This window comes from Amphibalanus amphitrite, unplaced genomic scaffold (genome assembly GCF_019059575.1).
Source record: "Amphibalanus amphitrite isolate SeventyFive unplaced genomic scaffold, NRLGWU_Aamphi_draft 000696F_arrow, whole genome shotgun sequence".
Classification (NCBI taxonomy): domain Eukaryota; kingdom Metazoa; phylum Arthropoda; class Thecostraca; order Balanomorpha; family Balanidae; genus Amphibalanus; species Amphibalanus amphitrite.
In genome coordinates, this window is record NW_024882190.1 from 1 (window position 1) to 23,616 (window position 23,616).

Below are 23,616 nucleotides of genomic sequence, written 5' to 3' on the forward strand. Positions count from 1 at the left end.
ACACACACACACACACACACACACACACACACACCACACACACACACACACACACCACACACACACACACACACACACACACACACACACACAACACACACACACACACACACACCACACACACACACACCACACACACACACACACACACACACACACACACACACACACACACACACACTTCACAGTTCCTCCTCATCGCGTTGACGCTTACCAGCGCGTGTCGGGTAGACTCTGCCAGCAGCTCCTTGGCCTTGTTGAGAATGTCCTCGTTGTGTCCGCCGTAGGCCAGGCTGAGCACATTGGCGTCCGAGGACAGGTCCTCCAGGTCCTTCGGGGAAGTCATCGCTGACTTCTGAAACGTAAATACGTGTGTCCGTATAATCATGTAACCTATGCTATGTGCTATCCTAAATGGCGTATGCAGCCGACCATAGCCGCGTTTACATAGCATTTTTGACGAGGCTCTAGCTCGTTTATTTGGCGATAATTTCGATGCAGTGGTCTTCAAATATTTAGAGGGATCATTTTGTAAATTGTTAAGCACCATTAGCATCTTTTGCAACATCACGAAGGGAGACATAAGCTTGCAACAAACCCTATGTAAACACGTCTAATAATGCTTCATGGGGCACCGGTGATGATGATGATTGATGATAATGATGTTTATGTTTTAGGAAGGTCCGGACGTCATTTGTTTGAACAGCACCCATTTATTGGTCACAAAAAGACGCCTATCCATTCCAAACGGTAAACAAAGTGCTTAACCCGGCGGCCGCTGGGCCTCCGCGACACTCACCGGCCGCTGGAGGGGGGGGGGGGGCATATAGTTGCCCCCCCTTTACATCTGCGACGATTTCGTCGCAACGCGAAGAGGCAGAGAAACAAAACTTTGCACACATCTTCATTCTTCCTGAATACCTAGCCGAGGTTGTGTCCAAATTTGGTGTCGATCCCATTTGAATTGACGTCACAATGACGTCAGAAGTCAAATTATAGATTTGCGACTCTCAGTTTCCTCACGATATATCCGATATATGAGACCGAATGTAAAGGACCGATTATTGGTCAGGAGGATTACAGCAGGTGCTGTCTAGTTCATTTACGGGTGTTTCATGCTCAGCGACATCAGAAACGGTCCATATCGGAAAACGAAAAAATATGACGTCACTGTGACGTCATCTTAAGTGCTACAGCCACCAAACTTTCCTCAAACATTGCTTGGTATTCATTTGAAACTATGCCAAGTTTCACGCTCATAGCTCATCAGGTTTCGGAGATATTCCACAAAACGTATGGGGGGGGGCAACTTTATGCCCCCCAGCGGCTCGTGGGTTAACCCGCGCCCGCTGGGGGGGGGGGCAGAATCTGCACCCCCTCCCGTTTTTCGCCAATAACTTCTAAACGCGTTACGCCAGCAACGTCAAACTTACAGTACCTTATCATACATCAATTTGACACGTTCCCTAAAAATTTGAGCGAAATCCGTCGGATTTGTTTTTTAGAAAATGACGTTTTAGTGACGTCATGTTCGCCATTTTCGCCAAAAAAATCGCAAAATTTCAAACGCCGCTAACATCTTCATTTTTAAAGGAATCAAGACGTAACAAAAAAGGTTATACGTGACTCTACTTTGTCTATCAAACGGCTATCTCGGTTTTTTGAAAATGTTGGATTTTGGCCCAAATTTTATTTCTAAAAAAATCGACTTTTTTGGGAAAATAATTATAAAATCCAAAATTTTTAATGTATCGAAAAAAGCAAAATATATGTCATAGAAGTGGTCTATGTGCACCTACATACCAATTTTGAGAAGAATCGGTTCAAAAATGTAGGAGTTATTCAAAATTTTATGACGTCACGACACGAAAAATTTTTGAACAATGAATTTTTTGGAACTTCTAGACCTTGTACGGAAACAAAAATAGCACCATTCGACTCGCCGTGAAAAACTGCATCAGATAGACACCTTTTTAGGCCTTAACAACCAACTTCAAAGTTTGACCTCACTTGACCTGACCTTGACCTGACCTCGAACTGACATTCATCCAGAGGTGGTCCATAACACTAATTGAGTGTGCCTATTGAATTCTATGAATAAAATGACCCATAAAACATGTGTCGCACATGCCCTTTTCTATATTTTGTTTTTGGTGACCTGACCTGACCTGACCTGACCTTGACCTTGACCTTTGAATGATATTGTAAGTGCAACGAATATTATCTTGGTAGCCTAAGAACACGTTTTGGGCAATCAGTCTCAGTCCATTCTTCGGCAATTACGGTGCAAGGCCGATACTGTGGAAACTTGCATTTTGTACCCTTGACCTGACCTTGACCTGACCTCTGACCTACTTATGCAAAAAAAAAATTGAGCTCTTAAGATTCGCCTCGTTGAGAGCTTTCGATTGCCGTTTTTCCCGTCTTTCTACGACCATCGGTTCGGAAGTTAGACAGGGGGGGGGGGGCAGAATCTGCCCCCCCCCCCCCCAGCAGGGCGCGTATGGCTGAATAGCCCAGCGGGGCGCGGGTTAAGCTAGATCATTCTTCAAACTCATAATCACGACATTATCCATGATCAATGGATGGACTTACCGATGATGCGGCTCTCGTATGCAGCACGCCGGCCGAGCTCCGTCCCCTCGCGGCTCCAGGCAGCACTGCTCGCATGAGACGGTACACAAACACTGGCCTCGGCTGCACAGATTGGCTAATACATGCTGGCCGCTGACCAGTCAAACGAGCCGACCCTATAGCGCCGACCTTAGCGCCGACCCTATGGTGGGTGAGCATGACAATTATAGGGAGTCTGAGGATAGCTGACCACTTATTGAAATATCGTTCCCAGAAAGCTAGCGCATTGGGAGACGTATTGTCGTGGATTGGGACTTTGTAATGTATCGCTTCTTTTACCATGATTGTTTGGGTTACCAACTGCATGAAGTCCTATCAGCAAGCGGCATATGGCCTGGCAGTGTTTCATAAACAAACACTAGAGTTGCGCAATACACAGCGCATGTATGTCCCACGAGTTACGCCACACCAGCTCGAAGCTACGAGTACACCGCACATAGGCATTCACTATTCATCGCAGTAATGTACGCAATATGTATGCTTTATGTACCCAAAACGTATGTGCTTGTGCAGCATGTTCACACATTTTGTTGTCGTGTCACGAGCAGATTCTATGGTACATTATACGTCTCCTTAGAACGCGCCAGAGCGGTGGTATGCCCGACCAGAACGGCGGCTAACTCGTTTCCCATGGGCTGCGTATACCAAGCGGGAAGCGCCGAACGGCTCTGAAAGGTCATCCAATATCAACGATAATAATTACTGGGTGTATTTTAGTAGATTCAAGATAAATGAAGAAAGCGAAAAATGTGAGGGTGGAACAGAAAAGCAAAATACGAAAATAAAACAAAAGACAAGCAACGAATGACAAAATAGTGCACGGAAGATACCAAACGCATTAAATTAAATCCCTTTGGACGGGCATCAAAAAGGCAAAAACATCGATTACAAAAATGTCGAAAAAGCCATAGATCAAAACTCAAACATCGAAGAAAAAATAAAAATTAATAAAGGATGCATTGCAGAAAAAAGCGCGGAAAGCGACCCTAAACTATCGAACGTCCGCTTGTCTCACTCCCAGGGGCTCAATCGTATATTGTCGTGACCCACCACCGCACCTAACGATGACCTGAGCTGCCTGTCCGGCGCCAAATTTGAAAGACAGCTTGACCATAGGTATGGATGGTGTTCACGCATCCCTTTCCATCAGTCACAAGCGTAGCAGCCCCTGGGTCTTGGCATCACTGCTCCGGCCGGCGCGCTCGCGACAGTACGTAGGGTGAATTATGAAAAGTTTTGAGCCTAACATAGTTACAGGTGACGCAGATTAATGAAACTTTGGTCACACATTTTGCCACTATTGATATGAATGGACACAAAATTGTGAAGTCCTAGCACTTTTTTCCTCACTTTTATAGTGCCTTGAATCATGCTATTTTGGGTAAGTGCTCGCGGTGTCAATGACGTCATTATTTTTTGTGAAGCGTCATCCAGTCAGTTTTTTCTTTAAGCTTAGACAGAAATAGACACCCTAAGGATGCCAATGCTGTTTAAAAGATTAAATTTGGGATACTTTGGAAGGCTCAGTAATTCATTGTTTACATTGCAACCAGTGAAAAATACCCTGATTTATTGTCCTGGTGAAACACGACCAATTTTGTCAGGATTGCCCTTCTGATCTTCCTGATTTTCTAACAAAGGTGTATCAGTGGTTCATCCTAGTAATGCCCAATTACAGTAAGACCCTTTGAAAAAAGTACACTTGCAAGACATCTCATTTATTTTCCGAATTACGGAACACTTTCCTCCTTGTTGTGACTCTGACATTTAATTTTTCAGATTAGAGTAGAGACGTTCTTTCACTGACTCCACTGTTCTTCCAGTGCTGGATTGAAGTGAAACACCCAGTTAATCATCGGTAGCGAAAAGTGACTTTGAATTCTCAGAATCTGCTTCAACTAGCTCCAAATGTCATTACACATCTCTCGTCGTGCTCTGCAGCAAAAAGCCGAGAGGCCCATGGGCGCCGCCACCGGGGGGACGGGGGGGACGCGTCCCCCCACTCTCAGAATGGAAGGGGGACGTCCCCCCAAACTCATTACGGAGCGAGCGAAGCGAGCATAGTCTTTCGTAGGTTAACGGAAATTTCTGAACATGCCGTGGTCACGCTGTTCCTAGGCTTATATCTGAGCAACCACTTGACCGATTTCGGTAATTATTGTAGGGTAGCACTAGATTCATTCCTTCTAACGAGCATCGGACTATTCCCGATGCATGTGAGTGACCCCATATGCACGTGCCACGTGAAAAACGAAGAGGTGTCAGTTTTGTAACAATTTCAATATCTCGGCAACTACTGGGCCGATTGCGCTGAAAGTTGGCATGTAGGTATACCCACTAGGCAATGCATATCCATGTGCCACAGTTGCACTGAAAAAAATCGGGGAACCCCATTTCTTACAATCTGACACCACATACTCCAAAATACTCCTAAATTAGGCTCCGTTTTCATGATTTTAGGATGTCATGGGTGTTGTGACACCCGACACGGGAGCCCCATTACCTTTTGACGCCGCAAAAATGTACATGACCCCCTTGGGAGAGGTTCGGCTAGCGAACTCCCCAAAAATTGCAGGCCAAAAAATTGGAGTGTCGCTGAGACACCCCCGTTGAAACCCCTCTGGGGTGTCATTATCCTGGAGTGACACCCCGTGTTTTCAGCTTCAAATCCTACCGATAGATGGCGCAAACTAAAGTTGGTAAAATCGGGACCTGTTTTTCACGAATGGCTGGTGCATGTTTGGAGCTAAGGCAAAAGCGTGCATAGCGTAGAGTGGCCAACTATATCATGATGATATCTAGACTGATTACCGTGACATACGTTGGTCGTGCACACTACAGGGCGCCGCAAGGCCGCGAACGGAAAGAGTAACTCCTCACCCGGTTATAAATATAGTCTGAGATTCTCGTTCCGAAAGACATTTAATCCTCGCCGGGAGTTTTTCGGAAGTATAGGGGAGTGAAACTTCTCTGAGAGATTCCCTGCTGAAGACGCGCGGTTCCCCGCGTGGGGGTCAGGAACAATATGGGGAGTTATATCAGAAAAATAGGGGAGTTGAGCTGCTATATTTTACACCCTAATTTGGGAGTTTGACACCCTGTCGGGTGCTTAGGGACCAAAAAGGGGTGCTCGGCTGATATTTGAGGGGTGTCACCTGCAGTCTAACGGAACCCCATGTGGGCCGGCGCTGACCCCCCTTTAGCGGCTGCGACTCCCCACTATGCGTCGAAACCTTCCTGGGGTGTACGCCAAACACCCCATTTATAATAGCTCAGCGACTCCCCTCAAAACACCCCACTCGGGTGTTATTTTTGACATGACCGTCAATACCCCGTACAGGGTGTCATTTTTTCTTTCAGTGTTGAGCTGCTATATTTTACACCCTAATTTGGGAGTTTGACACCCTGTCGGGTGCTTAGGGACCAAAAAGGGGTGCTCGGCTGATATTTGAGGGGTGTCACCTGCAGTCTAACGGAACCCCATGTGGGCCGGCGCTGACCCCCCTTTAGCGGCTGCGACTCCCCACTATGCGTCGAAACCTTCCTGGGGTGTACGCCAAACACCCCATTTATAATAGCTCAGCGACTCCCCTCAAAACACCCCACTCGGGTGTTATTTTTGACATGACCGTCAATACCCCGTACAGGGTGTCATTTTTTCTTTCAGTGTGGGGTGCTGCTGCACGTGCGCACATGCAGGGGTCGATTCCAGATCTCGAGAACGGCTGAACCGATTGTGCTGAAATATGCTACATGGTTAGGGACCGGTTAGTAGGGTGCCGTGCAAAAGTCAGTTGGAACCCATTTTGCACGTGCGCACGTGCAGGGTGCCGCTTCCAGATCTCGAGAACGGCTAGGCCGATTGCGCTCAAATGTGGCACATCGTTAGGGACCGGTTAGAAGGGTGCAGTGCACAAGTTAGTTGGAGGTATCCCCTCGCAATTTCGCACGTGCAAGGCTCACCCCACCCTCTCGCTCGCTCCGTTAGTCGCCCCAAAAGGCGTTTTACTGGTTGTTATCCTACTCGAAATTTGATTAGGCCCTTCGGTCCAATGAGACCATTTCAGAGCCGCAAGTATGAAAGAATTAGTGGGAGACATTGGTCTGGGCAGCCACCCCAGTGAGCCACTTGGGATGAACCCGACCAATTGAACAAGCAGCCCAGCCCACTGGCACTCACTGCACCCGGCAAAGGACTATAGCTCCAGTGGAGCCATTCCCACATGGGATAGAGTTGCCCGTCCAGCCCGGAGCAGGGGGCTGCGGCGTGGAGGAGAAGGATCTGACTGTCCTGAGGATGGAAGAGATGGAACGGCCGGTGCCGAATCTGAGAGGGTCCAGGAGGTTTAGATACTCAGTATATGGGGTGTGGGAAGCATATTTACGTCTGGACAACGAGTTGCGGGGAAAAGTGCTAATTGTGTTGCAGTTTTAGGAGCCGGTGATTAGGCTGGATTTTTGGGTTACTTTTTCGTTCCGATTCATGTATTTCATAGTGTTTGGCTTTTGAATATTTTATTTCTTTCAGATAAATATTACTTGTCTTACAACTTTTGTAAAAACGTTTCATTTTTTTATAAGCCGACGTTCAGAGTCCTAAAAATACATCAGCACTACAATCATTGTAAACAAACAAATGGAGCACCACTTGGCTCTGTTTCAAGGCCATTTTTTTAGTTTATCTGGTGGTTTTCTTGCTCTTGTACGTCGTTTTGTTGGATGTTTTGAATCCCTTAAGATTGACTTATATCATATTTAAGAAGTATGTTGACTGAAAACAATCTGAAGTGTCCAGGAGGCTGACAGAGGTCCTGACTACTGAGCAATATCAATATCAAGTTGAACAAGTTATGAAATTTTGGTTGATGAACGCAAGTTGATCGGGCTCATATATCAGCAAGAAGAAGTAAAATTAAAAGAGCTTATTGTCCAAAAACAAGCTATAATATTGCAGACCTTGGAGCAATACTGAAGAGCACGCTGAGCAGGATCATGCCAGAAAATGTTGACTGATGAGCGCATATTGATGTATTGGTACGAATATTGAATGATAACTTACAACAGCAAGATAAATTAGTGCTAACTATCAAGTTAAAATCTAGAATGAATGGACTTGGACAGTTTTACTATGCTTAGATGCTATGCAGATTGTAATGTGCATCAGGTACTCAGTGTCTGGCAAATGAAACATGCGATCATTCCATTGCTACTGGAGGAGAAAGCTTGGATCACTAAATCCACTTTATGTTGATTTTGATGTTAATCATCATCACTGTATTTCTTGAAAACAGGATTGTACTAAAATTGTCAATGTGACAATCCATGCAACGATGTGATCATATGTGTTCATAGTCATTCGTGATAGTCATTATTGGTCCAATATACAATGGCAAAGCTCTCAGTCTCTGCGTTTCTTCCTGTGGATGGCCAGCAGTGACTCAGAGCTTAGAAGTATTAGTTTTCTTCACAGGGCTGGGATAAAAGTACTGAGGGTACTGAGGGTACTGAGGGTACTGACTAGGGTAACATTTAACTTGATAAAAAGTACTGAGGGTAATCTTCCACCAAGGAACCCTACTTTGACATGGTATGAGATGTAGGCACAAGTAGGCAGGTGCTCAGTTCCTATAGTCAGTAGTTGGGTATGTTTAGTCGGGTTAGCTTAGATCAGATTGTTAGTTTTTTAATTTGCCAAATGTCCATAAAAATGTGACCTGAGCAATGAGCATGCTTGAACCTGACTAACCTGACAGCTGACCTAACCTCAATCATCACACATATTTGCAGCCTACCCAAGACCTGCATGGCAGTAGCACCTAGTCATAGGTAGGTACTCACCCTAACTCAATCTTACCTGCTAACCTTCAACTTGCCAAAAGTTAGCTCACATTGCCAAGCTGTGTCCAGGGAAACAGTCAACTGAGGAACTGGCTCATTGGGTGGCTGGTGTGAGTCTGTGCATTTAAAGTGTTTCTTCTCTGAAGCTGCTCTGCACTGCTGTATGTCATGTTAGATGCTCAGAAAATGTGGGAAATGATTACTAAGCTACTTTAGTGCTTTGTTAATGCTCGAGACATGAACAAGTACAGATCCTGCAGGGTACAGCTATGAGTTAGGTGCTAGGTGAGTATGTTATGTGAATGTGCTGTTCCCTGTTTGACCGTAAGTATACAAACAAGCACAGGGTCACAGTTATATTCAATCTCCACATAAACATACAACAAAACGGCCATATAGCCTAACTCCGAACACACCACAGATAACTTAAGCCTTTGAAGGCACAAAAATGTTTTGATTAACAGGACAGGTTTACAATATATCCTCTGTCCTTGGGGGATCTTGCTGCCAAGTTGAGGTATGATGACTGAACTTCAGGATTGATCAACCTTTTCTTAGCCACTGCTTATATACGAGAAAGACCAAATGCTTGTTTGTTTTGATTTACAGGACATGTATACAATATATCCTCTGTCCTTGGGGGCTCTTGCTGCCAAGTTGAGGTACGATGAGATGACTGAACTTCAGGATTGATCAACCTTTTCTTAGCCACTGCTTATAAACGAGAAAGACCAAATGCTTGTTTGTAAACTGCGTTGAAAATTTAATGATCCACCTTCAATTCTGACATGAAGGCACAAATGAAATAGTTTCCTCTCCTTTTGGAATACACAAAGCAAAATATCTAATAAATTTTAGTGGATGGACAAGAGCAATTAGCATAGCTTTCCCTCAAGTTAACTTCTGTCACTCATGGACTGTTGATGGCCCGGGACTGTTGATGATTTACACTGACGCTTATTCGCTTCATATTTTGTAACAAACGCGCTAAAACTGCAATATAACAGCACTATATGCTTCTTGACAAAATGCAAAAGTATTAAAAATTTAGCCCTGATGGCATTCATTCTTGGTGGAAACGTAATTACAAAATATTTTGTACTAACTATTGAATTCCGGCCGAAAACAGTGCACGGTTTAAAAAAGAATCATTCCAATGACGGTCCATTCTTGCGATCCTGAAATCGCCACTATTTCCGGCCTCTCCAACGCAACTCGTTGTCCAGACGTAAATATGCGGGCCTACATGCATTGGTCTGACCCCTGCCACCTCGGCCAACAAAATCTCTAGCTCTTATCCGACCTGTCATCGCGGAACTGCCGATTTTTGATATCGTGATCAACGTGTGTCGTATAACACGACTGGCCGAACACGGGCCTAATATATTTCGTCTAACCAGCCAAGAGCATGACTTTACACCAATCCGACCTCGAAGTCAAAATCCGAACATTTTCGAAGACTTCAACTCCGACTCTGGCCAAAACTGGCCAAAACAGTCAACTCCGACTGATTCCGGCTCCGACCCCACACTTCTGCAGTCACGCTACACTAAATTTCTAGCTTCTAAGAAATAAGCTATACGGTTGACAGGGCCACAAAACTTTGAGGCGACTTGACTACTTGACTTGGTTTTCCTGACCTAAGGTTTTCTGGTATCAAGCTTGTTACACGGGCTGCAAAATTCGTATTTTGGAGCAGTTTTGCCTAATGTTTTTTGCCAATTTTCGCGGCGCTTCGCGCCGATTCGTGCACAAACCAAAAAGAGAGATTTGTGACTATGCAACGCCCCCTCCTCCACGCGGGTATGCAATATGCATTACCTATGCAATATGCATTATCGATCATATAAGTGGCATACATCAGCAATTATACCGTGATAGAACACGACACGAGGCTTTGCCGTGTCAAACTGAATCGGACATTAGATGTGTATATAGGTAGGTACTCGGTGGGAATGCGGTCTATAGCCATTACTTGGAAATACCTAAACATGGGTGTCCATTTCCGCCAAGTCGGGGGGGGGGCCGAGCTCTCCAAATTCCCCGCCGGCTCGGCCGGCTTGACTTTGGAGCCTCAACAGACCGCGCAGGTAAAGGTCACCGCTAGGGCGGCGGATTTGCTGCGCCCGGGCACCCCCAACTCGGTAGAAATCGACACCGCTACTTACCTATATTGCAGCGGAAGCTGATTACGCGTTGACCAAGCATAGTACGTAGTTCAAACCAGCTGAATGCTGATTGGCTAGCATTTTTCCGTAAGGGAATGGATTCCTCGGTAAGAGAATGACAAAGTGTAATCTGTGGGAATGACTTCAGTCTTCAAACCTAAAATCGATACCAATATATTTGGCTAGGGTGATCGTTGGGCCATAAAAGCTCCTGATTTGTTCTCGTCTCAGCTCAAGCTACATAACTGTTACTTCAGTTCAAAACCCTATGTTAAAAGTGGCATATTTGCTTTAAACGTTGAATGCATCCGACCGAAAAAGCCACGGTAAGAATGTCTACTTTTGGGTTTTTAGTCGGTCAGTCCGTCCCCCCCAGTCAAAAATCCGTGGCGGCGCCCCTGGAGAGGCCCAATGAGCAGAGACCTTTCTCATGTCATGCCCATTGGTAAGAATGTCGCCAGCTTGCTCCTGGGAGATGTCCATTCTTACCGCTATCTGATGAGCTCACAGTCTTGGATCCAGCATCCACACCCCTAGAGCAGGGTCAATGTTTTCGGATTTTGTCACATTCTACGGCGTTTTTGATATTTTTTCATTTTGGACGCTGTTCCAGGTTCCTGCCCTGCTTGAAATTAGCAGCTCAAACCTTAACAGTGACATATGATGGGCCACAACCAATAAGTTTAATTTCAGGTCCTTTTTAATTTCAGATGAAGGCATGGCTTTGAAATCGCAATACTTTATAAAAGTTCAATTCTCGATTTTCTCCCTTTTCACCGAACGCGTAATCTTCTTCACTTTAACGGGCTCTAAAAACGAAACGAAAAGGACTAGTACTTCAAAACTTGGTGTACACACCTAAAAATGAGTTTGCCATAAAATGCTGGGATGAAAACCACCCCTTTCTTGGCTCGTTTTTCCGCCATTCCGATGGCGCAAAAAGTGTCCAAAACCCCGTTGACTTAACATGGGGAAAATGGAATCGCACGTGCCACGTGCCACGAGGTTTTAAGCGAGTAGCGACCGGTGCCATAAGGTAGATCGCCTCCGGGAGCCCATACACTGAACTTTTTACGAAGATTGTACATTTCGTCTAGGCTGCGACCAAGATGTCTCGATTCGCTGCCAGACTTGCAAAACATAGAGATGTCCAAAACAAAACAATGGAGATGTCCATTCTTACCGCTATCTGATGAGCTCACAGTCTTGGATCCAGCATCCACACCCCTAGAGCAGGGTCAATGTTTTCGGATTTTGTCACATTCTACGGCGTTTTTGATATTTTTTCATTTTGGACGCTGTTCCAGGTTCCTGCCCTGCTTGAAATTAGCAGCTCAAACCTTAACAGTGACATATGATGGGCCACAACCAATAAGTTTAATTTCAGGTCCTTTTTAATTTCAGATGAAGGCATGGCTTTGAAATCGCAATACTTTATAAAAGTTCAATTCTCGATTTATCTCCCTTTTCACCGAACGCGTAATCTTCTTCACTTTAACGGGCTCTAAAAACGAAACGAAAAGGACTAGTACTTCAAAACTTGGTGTACACACCTAAAAATGAGTTTGCCATAAAATGCTGGGATGAAAACCACCCCTTTCTTGGCTCGTTTTTCCGCCATTCCCGATGGCGCAAAAAGTGTCCAAAACCCCGTTGACTTAACATGGGGAAAATGGAATCGCACGTGCCACGTGCCACGAGGTTTTAAGCGAGTAGCGACCGGTGCCATAAGGTAGATCGCCTCCGGGAGCCCATACACTGAACTTTTTACGAAGATTGTACATTTCGTCTAGGCTGCGACCAAGATGTCTCGATTATAAAAATTTAAGAAAATTTATAAAATTTATAAAATAGTTGTACAGTTGTACGAAATGTACAATCTTCGTAAAAAGTTCAGTGTATGGGCTCCCGGAGGCGATCTACCTTATGGCACCGGTCGCTACTCGCTTAAAACCTCGTGGCACGTGGCACGTGCGATTCCATTTTCCCCATGTTAAGTCAACGGGGTTTTGGACACTTTTTGCGCCATCGGGAATGGCGGAAAAACGAGCCAAGAAAGGGGTGGTTTTCATCCCAGCATTTTATGGCAAACTCATTTTTAGGTGTGTACACCAAGTTTTGAAGTACTAGTCCTTTTCGTTTCTTAACCCTATTCCTGGCGGGGGGGGGGCCTCAGGAGCCCCCCCTGAGGTTTTTTGGTTATATCTCCCAAACGCGTTGAGCTAGGAAGCTCAAATTTTCTGACTTTTCCTAAAAGGCTTCTACGCAACATGTCTGAAAATTTTGAGTTGATCTGACCTCAGGTCAGGTCACCAGAGGCGGTTTGGTGACGCTACCTCAGAAAAGTTTGCAATCACGCCAGAGCTAGAGTTTTTGACCGATCAATTTCTTCTCTTCAGGGTTTAGTTAGGGTACCAATATGTGCAATTTGTATATCTCGGAATTTTGATATCGGTGACCTAAGGTCAGGTCAATTTCGCGACCTCCCCATTATAAGTCAATGGGGGAAAAATCAACTCCCTGTTTTTACCACTAAAACGGGTCGGAATGGCCCCATATACCATACATGACTTCATATACGATCAACCTTCACTACCTTGAGGTCTGTTTTGCTGTTGGGCAGCTGTGAGGTCATGTGACGTCATCAAAGGTCACCAAAGGTTTTTGGCCAATAACTCCGTACAGGAACAAGATACAGACGCGTGGATGGTCTCATTGTGTTCAGCTCGTCAAGACGCATCGAATGATATACATGATGACCTCGAGGTCACGTGACCTGAGGTCAACCTTTGACCTTGACCTTTCGAGGTCAACATATATATCATTCGATGCGGATTGACGAGAGGATCACGATGATGCCCTTAGTTTGTTCCTATCTTGACTAATTCGAAAGTTATTCGAGAAAAACTCTCTCCATATCTAGTGCCGCCATTTTGACTTTTTCGACCCCTGTGACGTCATCTTTGACCTGACCTGAAAATGACCTTAGTAAAAATTGTAGATCTTGGCCGTGCGTATCCGATGCCGTTTACCGCTTGTCGCTATCTTGCTTCGTTCTCGAGATCTCAGGGGGGGGGCCGAATCGGCCCCCCCCCCCCGCCAGTTTCTTGTCCCGGCGGAGCCCGCCAGGAATAGGGTTAAATTTTATAAATTTTTATAAATTTTTTTATAAAACTATAAAATAGTTTTATAATAAACCTAAAAATAGTTGCAAAATGTGTGACCAAATTTTCATGTGCCACCTTTGAAAGATTTCCCATTTTATTTTTCCTAGGATAAGAAGCTTCTGTTTCTACCTAATATCGCAAAAAAAATCAAAAATGGGCCTGGAATAGTGCCTTTTTCGCCTAAAAGTTTATCGGTTTTTCGATATGTATAACAACTGTAGTGGGCTGACCTGTAAACAGGCGTCGGCAACAATCGCGAATGCGGCGCACATGTGACAATAAGCAAAGGTCATTATAGAGTTACGACGTACGGGAATGAGTTATCAGCTGTCTAATCGTAGACAACACAATGTCGAGCCGTAAACTGTAAGCCTGTATTGGTATTGTTTCTTTTATTTGGCTGTCGAACATTATTTATGGTTTGAAATATGATTTTATGTAAAATAATTGATATGAAAAAGCCATCTCTTTAGTTATGACCCCATTTCACCATACGCAAGTGGCAGAAATGACAATGATCAGCTGACACATTTTTCTTGGCCGAAGTCAGAGCGCGCGGCCCGACGCACCACCACCGCACTACAAAGTATGAGCAGAAGCCGCGCCCAAAGCCAGGGCCCCGGTAACGTGAGGTAGCCGAGTCGGGGCGGCGTGCGCTGACCCAAGCCAGGGCCGCAGCTTTGGGCGCGGTCTACCGCATCCCCGCGGGCAGCCCCGGGCTATCACATGACACCGGGAGGACGCGCGGCCCCGGCTTGGGTCAGCGCACGCTGCCCCGACTCGGCTGCTTCACGTTACCGGGGCCCTGGCTTTGGACGCGGTCTACCGCACCACCTAACAGGCGTGTTCGAAACCGCAGGAGATGATGATGAACGGGTTTATCGAAACTTGATTGGATGAGCATATCGGTAATAGCGATTTCAGTGTGTGCATTTATTGTTCATAGTGGTGTGAAATGTGGTTGGGGTACGACCGACAACCCGTCGGGGCGAATTTCGCACTGGGGTACTCAAAATTTGAAGAATTTAAGACGTTTCCATGAGTTTTGAAGGTATGGATAAGTTCTAAAAATCCGGTTCTCCTTATCTGGGCCATTAACTCCATACGGTCCAGGAAAGCTGGCACACTACCTTTAACCTGCGTCACCTGTAACTGTGTTAGGCTTAAAACTTTTCATTCACCCCACGTATAGTACCTACTGATTGTATTGTATAGTATAATGTATTATATTGCATACTGTCTGGAAGAGACACCACGCTGGAGGGCCTCTACTCGCACCAGTTTATATATCGGGTGAAAGCGAAGCTCAGTGATTAACCGCATCGCGACAGCTTTGGGCAATAGTTACCAGATTGATATGATGTTGCCTGAATATTTGGTCATTCGATATTTCACTCTCGCTAGGCTCTCGGAAGGACATCACTACTCCGCCCCTACCCCTTCCACGCCCTAGTGTCCAAGTCCAAATCGTCTATGACAGGACAGGCTCCGGATGTCCGCCCCTACAACATGCCCCCCCCCCTCACCCGACACCGCCGGCGGCACCGAGATGCCGACGGCACCGAGGCGCCAAGCATGCCGACAGCACCGACGATGCCAGTGGCGGCGCCCGGCAGTCGGTGGGCCGTCCGGCGGCCCACCGACTGACGGCCCACCGACTGCCAGTCGATGAAACCAGCCCACGGGCGGAGCAGAGGCGGGAGCAGGAAACGGCGATCGAGGCAGTCCAGTCACATTGACAAGTTAAAACCGACCACCATGAGCATCGACGAAATAAAGATCACTTTGGTTATTGATTTGGGGACACCAGCGCGTCGCGTGACGTTGGGTCAACTCCGGTGGGCCCTCCCAAAGTACAAGATGCAGAGTCGCCCTTGCATCAGACTGCCCCGCCCCCTATTCAGGGAGGACACTATGAGCGAAGCCACCGCAACGGAACCAATCTGAAAGAACAAAATACAGATGTTTTACTGCACCGCCATCCATGCCAAGTTTTTCACTCCTGATCATTGACCCGACTGATCCAGTCTGCAAAACATGTCAATGTGTTTTTGGCGGCTTGCCTACCTCCACAATCGACAATGCATCTCTGTGCACCGAGCGCTTTCCCACACCGTGGTGACTGGTGGGCGAAGCAGCGCCCATTGCAGCTCCTCTCGTCCCACCCCTTATTCGAAATCACTTGCTCGAACTCACCTCGAGAGATCAGCTTATGCCGCGCACTTCCAAGCCTTCACAACAGCCGAAACAGCACTGATGCCACCATAGACAAAGGTTGAGGTCGCTAGTCACTACCGAGACCGACCGTTTCGACCCAGGAATGGAATTCTGATTATCACGCGCGCCACCTACAGCCCTCTAGAAGAGACTAGTTCATGAACTCTTCACAAGATGACGCCCGAAGTCCCAATCCTATCATTAGTGATTTATCGAGTCTCAGGGTATAAGAGTCGAGAACATGTTCCATTCCGGTTTGACTTCTATGCACAAGCACAGGAAGTTAACAACTTCCATAGATCATTACAATTCTTTTTTATTTTGCAACGCCAGTTGAAGTGAAAAGGTGTGAAAGTTGAAGCCGCTAAAAGCGATTGTCATTTACCTGATTGTTCTAGGAAGGTAAGAACACTGACTTAAAAAAGGTCATCAGACCAAATGTCGTGTTGTTGTGCTCCTCAACGCTCAAACCACGCTCAAACAACAGTCAATGTCTTAGGCATATTTCCTCATGCCTGATTTGCCAACGCATATACACCAGCATTTTAATTTAGCTGATGTTAATCTAAAAATGTTATTCATTTCCGACGCAAAAGTTTCAATGAAGCTATGTTCATACCACCATATTGAAATATCGCAGGCTGTGTTGTTGATCCCCGTCTCTACTTTTTGCCATCCACTAAAGGCCACTCTGGTGAAAAAAATGGGTGCGGTTATGACATGACATGACGTTTATTTGGGTAATGCCTTTGCAACGGCCCCCACAAACACAACAGTTTTACATGACACGACCAACACGAACACGAACACATACTACAAAGTAGGTATCAAGTACCTATATGACATTTTCAGTGATGTTTTTCTCGGTTTGTTTCATGTTATTTCCATTTAGTTGGCTTTAATTGAAAGTATTGTTTTCGTAATCTTTTTCTTTTCATTCTTTGTCATCATTTTCATAGTTTTAAATTTTCATAGTTGCACTGATTTGCTGACACTTCACTGCCTCATCCTTTTTCTTCTTGCTTCCCACATCTTGTAAACACTATGTTTATTTTTCTCCATTTGCTTTTCATCATTACTAAATAAAAGGTTTGCCAATATTTCGGTGCTATCTTCCACATGTGGTCGTTGCAACGGCTCAATTACAGATCTCACATCATTGAGCGCTTCGCATCTTAAGAAAAAATGTTCCAAATCTTCTGATTCTCGTCTGCAGAGATCGCATAGGCTGTTTGATTGGTTGATTGATTGGAATTGTCTGCTTTTTAATTGTAATGTGTTCGATCTTGCCCTGTACAGGCATACAGAGGCTGCTGTGTTATCATATACTTTTTCTTCCCTTATCTCAGTTTTACACTTTCGATATAATGAAATGCTTGTCTTTTGTTCTTTCTCGTCTTCCCATTTCTTTTTATCATATTTTTTTAGTTTATCCTTCAGTTCTTGTTTCGTCATTCCTTCAAGTCTTGCTATATTCAAGTCTGCTTCTTGTAGATATTTCGTTGTTATCTTTGCCCATCTTGTCACTTTTTCTTCAAGTTGCAGTCTGATGATTTCTTTCAGCAAGTTGTTGTTTCCTTGTAATGATTTCCGTATATATTGTAAGTGTCCCTCAATTATCCTGGTCTCCATGAGGGATGATCCAACATCACCCCGTAATGTACATGTCGGAGCATATAGAGGAGCCCCTAGAATCTGTCTATAGACTGAATTTTCAATTTTTTGCAGCTTTTGTACATCATTTTTGGGTGTTGTTGTTACCTTTGCTGCATACAAAATGGATGGTAGCGCAACCGACTTCCAAAAAGTTTTTCCTATTAGCAGCTTGTTGCAGCTCTTCTTTATTACGCTAAATGTCATGTTTGCAAGTCTTTGTGCCTTGTAAATGGCGTTTTTTCTTTGTTCTTTGAAAATATCTCTTTCGTTGCAAATTTTCACACCTAGGTACTTCATTTCTTTTTCTATCTTTATGCCTTGAATATTGTTTTCCAGTGGTTCTTCTCGCATGTTGTATATTAGTATTCTTGATTTGTCCTTGTTTAATTTCAGCCCATATTTGCTACTTGTTGTTATCAACTTTTTTATCAGTTCTTCCATTTCAGTTTTTGATTGTGTCAGTACTAGCCCATCATCTGCGAAGAACAGCAATGGGAGGTATATCTTCCTGTTCCGAAAACCCAGTTTGGTTTCCGTAAGTTCTTGTATGATTATATATGTGACAATTTTGAAAAGAACGGTGGAACCAGTACACCCCTGCCTTATGCCACTTGTGACTGGTATCCGCTGTTCAGTTTGGCTATTTAGTCGTATGTATGTTACATCATCTTTGTATACATTTGCCACACTGTTTATCACATCTGGATGTATCTTGTAGTTTTTCATGGCTTCGATTAGTGCCATTCTTTTCACCGAGTCAAATGCCTTTGAGAAATCTATTGATGTTACATACAGTGGCTTTTTCTTTTTAAAGCTGTCTTCTATGCAGTAGTTCAAAAGAAAAATATTGTCTTCTATCTTTCCACCTTTAGTAAAACCAGCTTGATTTTCTAGGACCTGTCCATTTTCTTTCAAGTGTTCTTCAATGTTTTCCTTAATTATGCTCATGAACAACTTATATGAACAGTTGGTAAGAGCTAGTGGCCTTAGTTCTTTAGCACTTGGTTTCGTGTTTTTTGGGATCATCCTAGTGTTTGATATTCTCCAACTGTCTGGCTTTTCTTTCGCATTCAGCTCATTTTTTAGGCAGTTTGTTATTGTATCGAGACCTCTTTGTGTTTTCACCAGAGCCTTATATAGTTCTGCTTTTAATCCATCAGATCCAGCTGCCTTTTTAGGTTTCATTTTTAAAATCTTAGTCTTAACTTCCTCTCCTGTCACATCTGGTTTTTCCATTGGACTTATTTCTTGCTCAATGACTCTTTCCATGTCCAATTGTTCTCTTAAGTGTATTGGATAGCTGGTGTTTTCTTCAGCAAGTTGTTTTTTATATTCCTCTTGCTTTTGTATGTCCCATACCATGCTTATTTCATTATCATGTTGCTGATAAATGGATGTCCAATATTGCAATAGCGTTGTTTTTTCTTCTTCGGAGCTAAGTGGTTTGCCATCCAATCCATATAAGTGTACTTCATCTGGTTTCTTTTCAATGTTTCTGAGTTTATTGATATTCTTCCATAATGTTTTGCCATTGTTTTCACTCTGTCGAATCTCTTTTGTAATTTTCTTTTCGTTGATTGTGATTGCCTCTTTGACCATGCATTGTATCTTTTTCTTCTGACTCTTGTATTCCTCTTCCAAGAATACTCGCTCTTGTTCTTCCCTTGCGTTTCTCTTTGCTCTGTTAATACTTTTTCTCTTCTTTATTTCTTTTCTTATTTCACTTGTTACCCAAGGACGCTCCATTTTTCCCTTATTGCATTTCTTCTTATAGTGACAAAGAAGTATTTCATCCGCCTTTGTCTTCATCAGCTTGTCTAGTTCTGTAATTGTTTTTACCGATTCTTTTTCTAGCTCCTTTTTCAATTCCTCTCCAAAAACATGCATTGCTTCTTCATCTGTTCTGTAATATGTAGTCACTTTTGTCACGGCTCTGTTGAAGTTTTCTTGTTCTTCTTGCATTCTCAGTGTTAGAGTTATGAGATTGTGGTCTGTTATATCCATTATTTCTCTTTCTTCATCTATATGCATCTTCTTGCACATCCCATAACCTGCTCTGTTGGTAATCACGAAGTCTATTGCACTTCGTTGATCCCCTCTTTGCCATGTGTACATGCCCTCACATTCGTGCTGATAATTTACTAAAATCATATTACTGTTGGTGAGCAAATTTGCTACCATGTCCCCATTTCTGTCTTGTTTTTGATAGCCTAAGCCTTGTATGTGTCCATTGAAGTCTCCTGCCACAATGAGTGCTTTATTTGTTCTTTCTGCCTCCTCGATTATTGTCCCAATTTCTTCCATGATGTTGGTGTTTCGTTCTTTATCCTCAGTCCTGTTGTCGACAGACATGTATACTAATATGAGATGGAAATGTTTCCCTTTTTTCTTCACTTCCATATGCATCATGTCTGCATTCCTCGTTTTCTTTTGGGACACATCTAGCTCCTTCTCTTTGAAAAGAGTCAACAATCCTCCACCTTTTTTGTCATGCAGTTCTCTCATTTTCTGGCAGTATTTAATGCCGTCAGAGAACACAAATTTATCATGTTTTTGTTGGGTTTCCGTGATGCAAAATATATCATATTTGTTTTCTATCAGTTGTTCCACCTCAATTAGCTTAGCATTTGTAAAGCCTTGTATGTTGATGATTCCCAAAATAACACAGCCTTCACCACCTCTGCGAATTTGTGCTTGTGTAGTTGTTGTTATTTTCTTTTGTTCCCTGCCATCTTCTTCTTTCATCTTTTTACATTCTTCCGTTTTCGAACACATTGTTGGTTCAGAAGCTTCCGCAGAGATACCCCTTCTTTGTGTATCTATTTGCATATGACTGCATCTTCTTGTATCATTGTAATTTACGGTTTGTTTTCCCTGTTTGTGTTTTATCCATTCTGTTCTGTCTGTGCGTGAAGTGATCGTACTTCCTTGATAATGCTGTGTTTTCGTGATGCCAAACACTGTCTGCTTATTTTCTACGTCTTCAAAATCTATGGTCCTCGCTTGGTTTTGGTTCTGTGCACTCAGCGACTTTGTGCTTGATTTAAATGTTTCAAATTTTGTTTTATTTGTACTGCTTGAAGTTTTTGCCTCTACATCATCTGTCTCTTCCTTCTTTTCTTCTTCCGAGCCTTTCCCATTTATCCGAAAAATCCTGGTACATCTTCTGAGAGATTTTTGGAGATACTTCTTGCTCCCTCCGCAGTGCACAGGTATTCGGTTCTATTTAGTCCGTTGAATTTACAGGCCATGAGACCTGGTCTGAGGTCTAGGAATGCAGCTCCATCCACTGCACACTGTTCTTCTATGTACTCATTGAGCTGTGAAACTATTCCGTGGCCCGGTCTCTCTAGATCTTGTTTTTCTACTACCGAACAAACGGTAATTTTCTTGACTTTTTTGTTTGCTTTTCCCTCTTGTATGATGGCTGCTATTCCATCTACCACATAATCTGGGCTGAAGTCCAGTATGTCTTCCTCTCCTATTTGCACTACCAAGTCAACGTTCTCAGCTTCACATCTCTCGATTGCGGTGCTCATGCTGTCCAATACATCTGGGATAGTTCCGTCTGGGATAGACTCAAAAATCACCGATTTGTCTGATGAAAATTGTTCCCATGTTGCAAATGCCACCCTCCTCACGTTGGGTCCGCCAATGACCACTGCTCCTCTGTTTTTCCTTCTTGTGTTACGTTTTTTCTTGTTGGCTATTTTCCATTCCTTTCTATCTTCTTCAGGGTAATGAGCCTTCTCATCCGATCCTGCTCCGCTAGCTTTCCCGTTTCTTGCTATTTGGTCTGTACTTTTTGTCTGCTTTTGTTGCTTGTTTGGTGTTCGGTCTCCTGAGTTTTTTAACTCTCTTCCTCTAGCATCTTCACTTCCTTTTTTTCCTTCGTCTTCCTGGTTTTCTTCCGTGCTTTTCTGTGTTTTGTCTTTCTGTTCTCCATTTTTTAATCCTTCTTGTATTTTGGTTCCTGAGGCAACTAGAGACGCAGCACACAAGGCGCATACCTCATTCATCGCCTTTTTCATTTCTTCTACGCTTTGCTTTAATTCAGATATTTCCATCCTCATGCTTTGTAGTTCTTCTCTAATGCTTGTTTCCTTACTTTGCGTTGTTTCCATATCTTCCATTTTTTATCCTCGTTTAAATATGTATCCGATTCAATATCACTACACGTCTTCTTTGAGAAATGATATTTCCACCAATTGCTACCAGTTGTCAGAATACCGTACGTAGGTAGCTGAAGTTACGAACACGGAGATTCTAGCATGGCATCTTGCACGTGCTTACAATGAAATTTCGGTTATTTTTTCTCATCTTAGTTTGCTATTTTGGCGCGATTTTGACAATTTCTGGCGCATTCCACTTATTTACTTTAGCGGCCATAGGGCAATGGTTTACTAACGGGAGATGTGATGAATTACAGCAGCAATACTTGAAATATAAGGAAGAAGTGAAGCAATTATGATACCTATTATTTTTTATAATGACAGAAGGAACGTGGAAGAAAAAAACATTTTGTGCAGCATGTGAAAACAAGGAAATAGAATGAAAGAAGGGCTGCTACTTTTCATGCTCCCGAAACCAGCCATCTCATCATCATAGCATGGTAATGATAGTTAAAGTTTATGTTAAAAAAGAATAGAAGGAGCTGCTGCAAAGGTCTTTGTGATGCCTCAAATCTGTTAAGTCAGGCATGCTCTTACAGACTGAATGTTCAAGTTACGAGACCCCATCATACTCCAGTGGCTGCATGGTGCTTGAGCTTGTCAAATACTTAAATGTTTTGCTCAGAAATTGTTTGCTTTATTGGTTTCTTGAGTTTCACCAGATAAAGCTACAAGGTTGGCTAATTTGGTGTTAGTTATCCATATTAAAGTGCACTGTTTGTGACAAGATTATGGAAATTGTAACCTCAATAATGACAATTCATGCTGTCAAAGCTATGATATGTTGCCTTGAGTTTGATATCAGGCAAACATGGATTGAAACTGTTTTCTAAAAAAAAAAAAACACTGCTTTTTAGTAACTTTCACCCCATAATTTGTATTTATTCAATCTCAGAATGGGAGCAAGGCTGAATCACAATTATCTTTTGGGAAATGCTCTACAAAACTGCATTGCTTTTATTTCTGTGGCATAATTTTGTACCTAATTCAAAGACTTTCTCTGGTGTAGTTTGTAAGATTGTTTGAACTTCTACTTTCTGACCTGCTTGGTGCCACTAAATCCTGCAACCTATTTGGCTTATTTACCCATCTCTCTTGCCATTCCTACATATTTCATGTCAGTCTATTGCATAAATATTGTGTAGTTAACATACACCATGATATACAAATGAATGGTACCTATATAAGCTCGATGTGGGTAAATGAGAACCAATGAACCTATGTTTTTTACAATGGTATAAAGTCCTCTTGTCACGGCCATGGATATCACAGAAGATTTTGCTGAACTGCGCAAGAGAATCCTGTGCAAGGAAATGTTTTGCATGATTTAGCTTAACAGCATAAATTTTATTTTCCCAGTTGCATTGGAGCTCTGCTGGAGTTTGCTGATGACAGGATGCTGAAGGGCTGAAGCTGGTAGCTCTGGCAGGAGTCCAGTGTCCACCAGCTCAAGATCCGACGCCGCCGCGTCGCCGCCGTGCGGCACTCCGCGGAGACGGGGACGGCGGTCATGATTGAAGACACCGCATTTCCCGCCTGGACTGTCCGGTCGGAGACTGGTAATCCCTCCGGTGAGCCGCACACCGTGGAGCTACTGTAGGGATCATCTATGCGATTTGTCATTTCATATTGTCATTTTCATTTATATTGTCACCGCTTTATTAATCAATCTGTTACCTGTTGTCAATTGCGCGTCAAGTTTGTTTGCCATTTGTAAACCGGCCTGCCGCTGGCCTCAACCTTTCTAGTAACCGCTGTGCCATA

The 23,616-nt window shown here is 43.7% G+C and overlaps 1 long non-coding RNA gene across 2 annotated transcripts; it reads right to left on the bottom strand.

The window, feature by feature from the left end:
- Nucleotides 1–213: 213 nt before the first annotated feature.
- On the bottom strand, nucleotides 214–16,113 carry LOC122364770. 2 transcript variants are annotated; one of them, XR_006253631.1, is made up of 3 exons: nucleotides 16,004–16,113; nucleotides 2,596–2,660; nucleotides 214–355 (listed from the first exon to the last, which is right to left on the bottom strand). It is a non-coding gene; the product is annotated as an uncharacterized LOC122364770 (long non-coding RNA). The 2 variants fall into 2 exon arrangements; XR_006253632.1 differs by having other exon boundaries at nucleotides 2,596–2,697; nucleotides 16,004–16,111.
- Nucleotides 16,114–23,616: the final 7,503 nt, after the last annotated feature.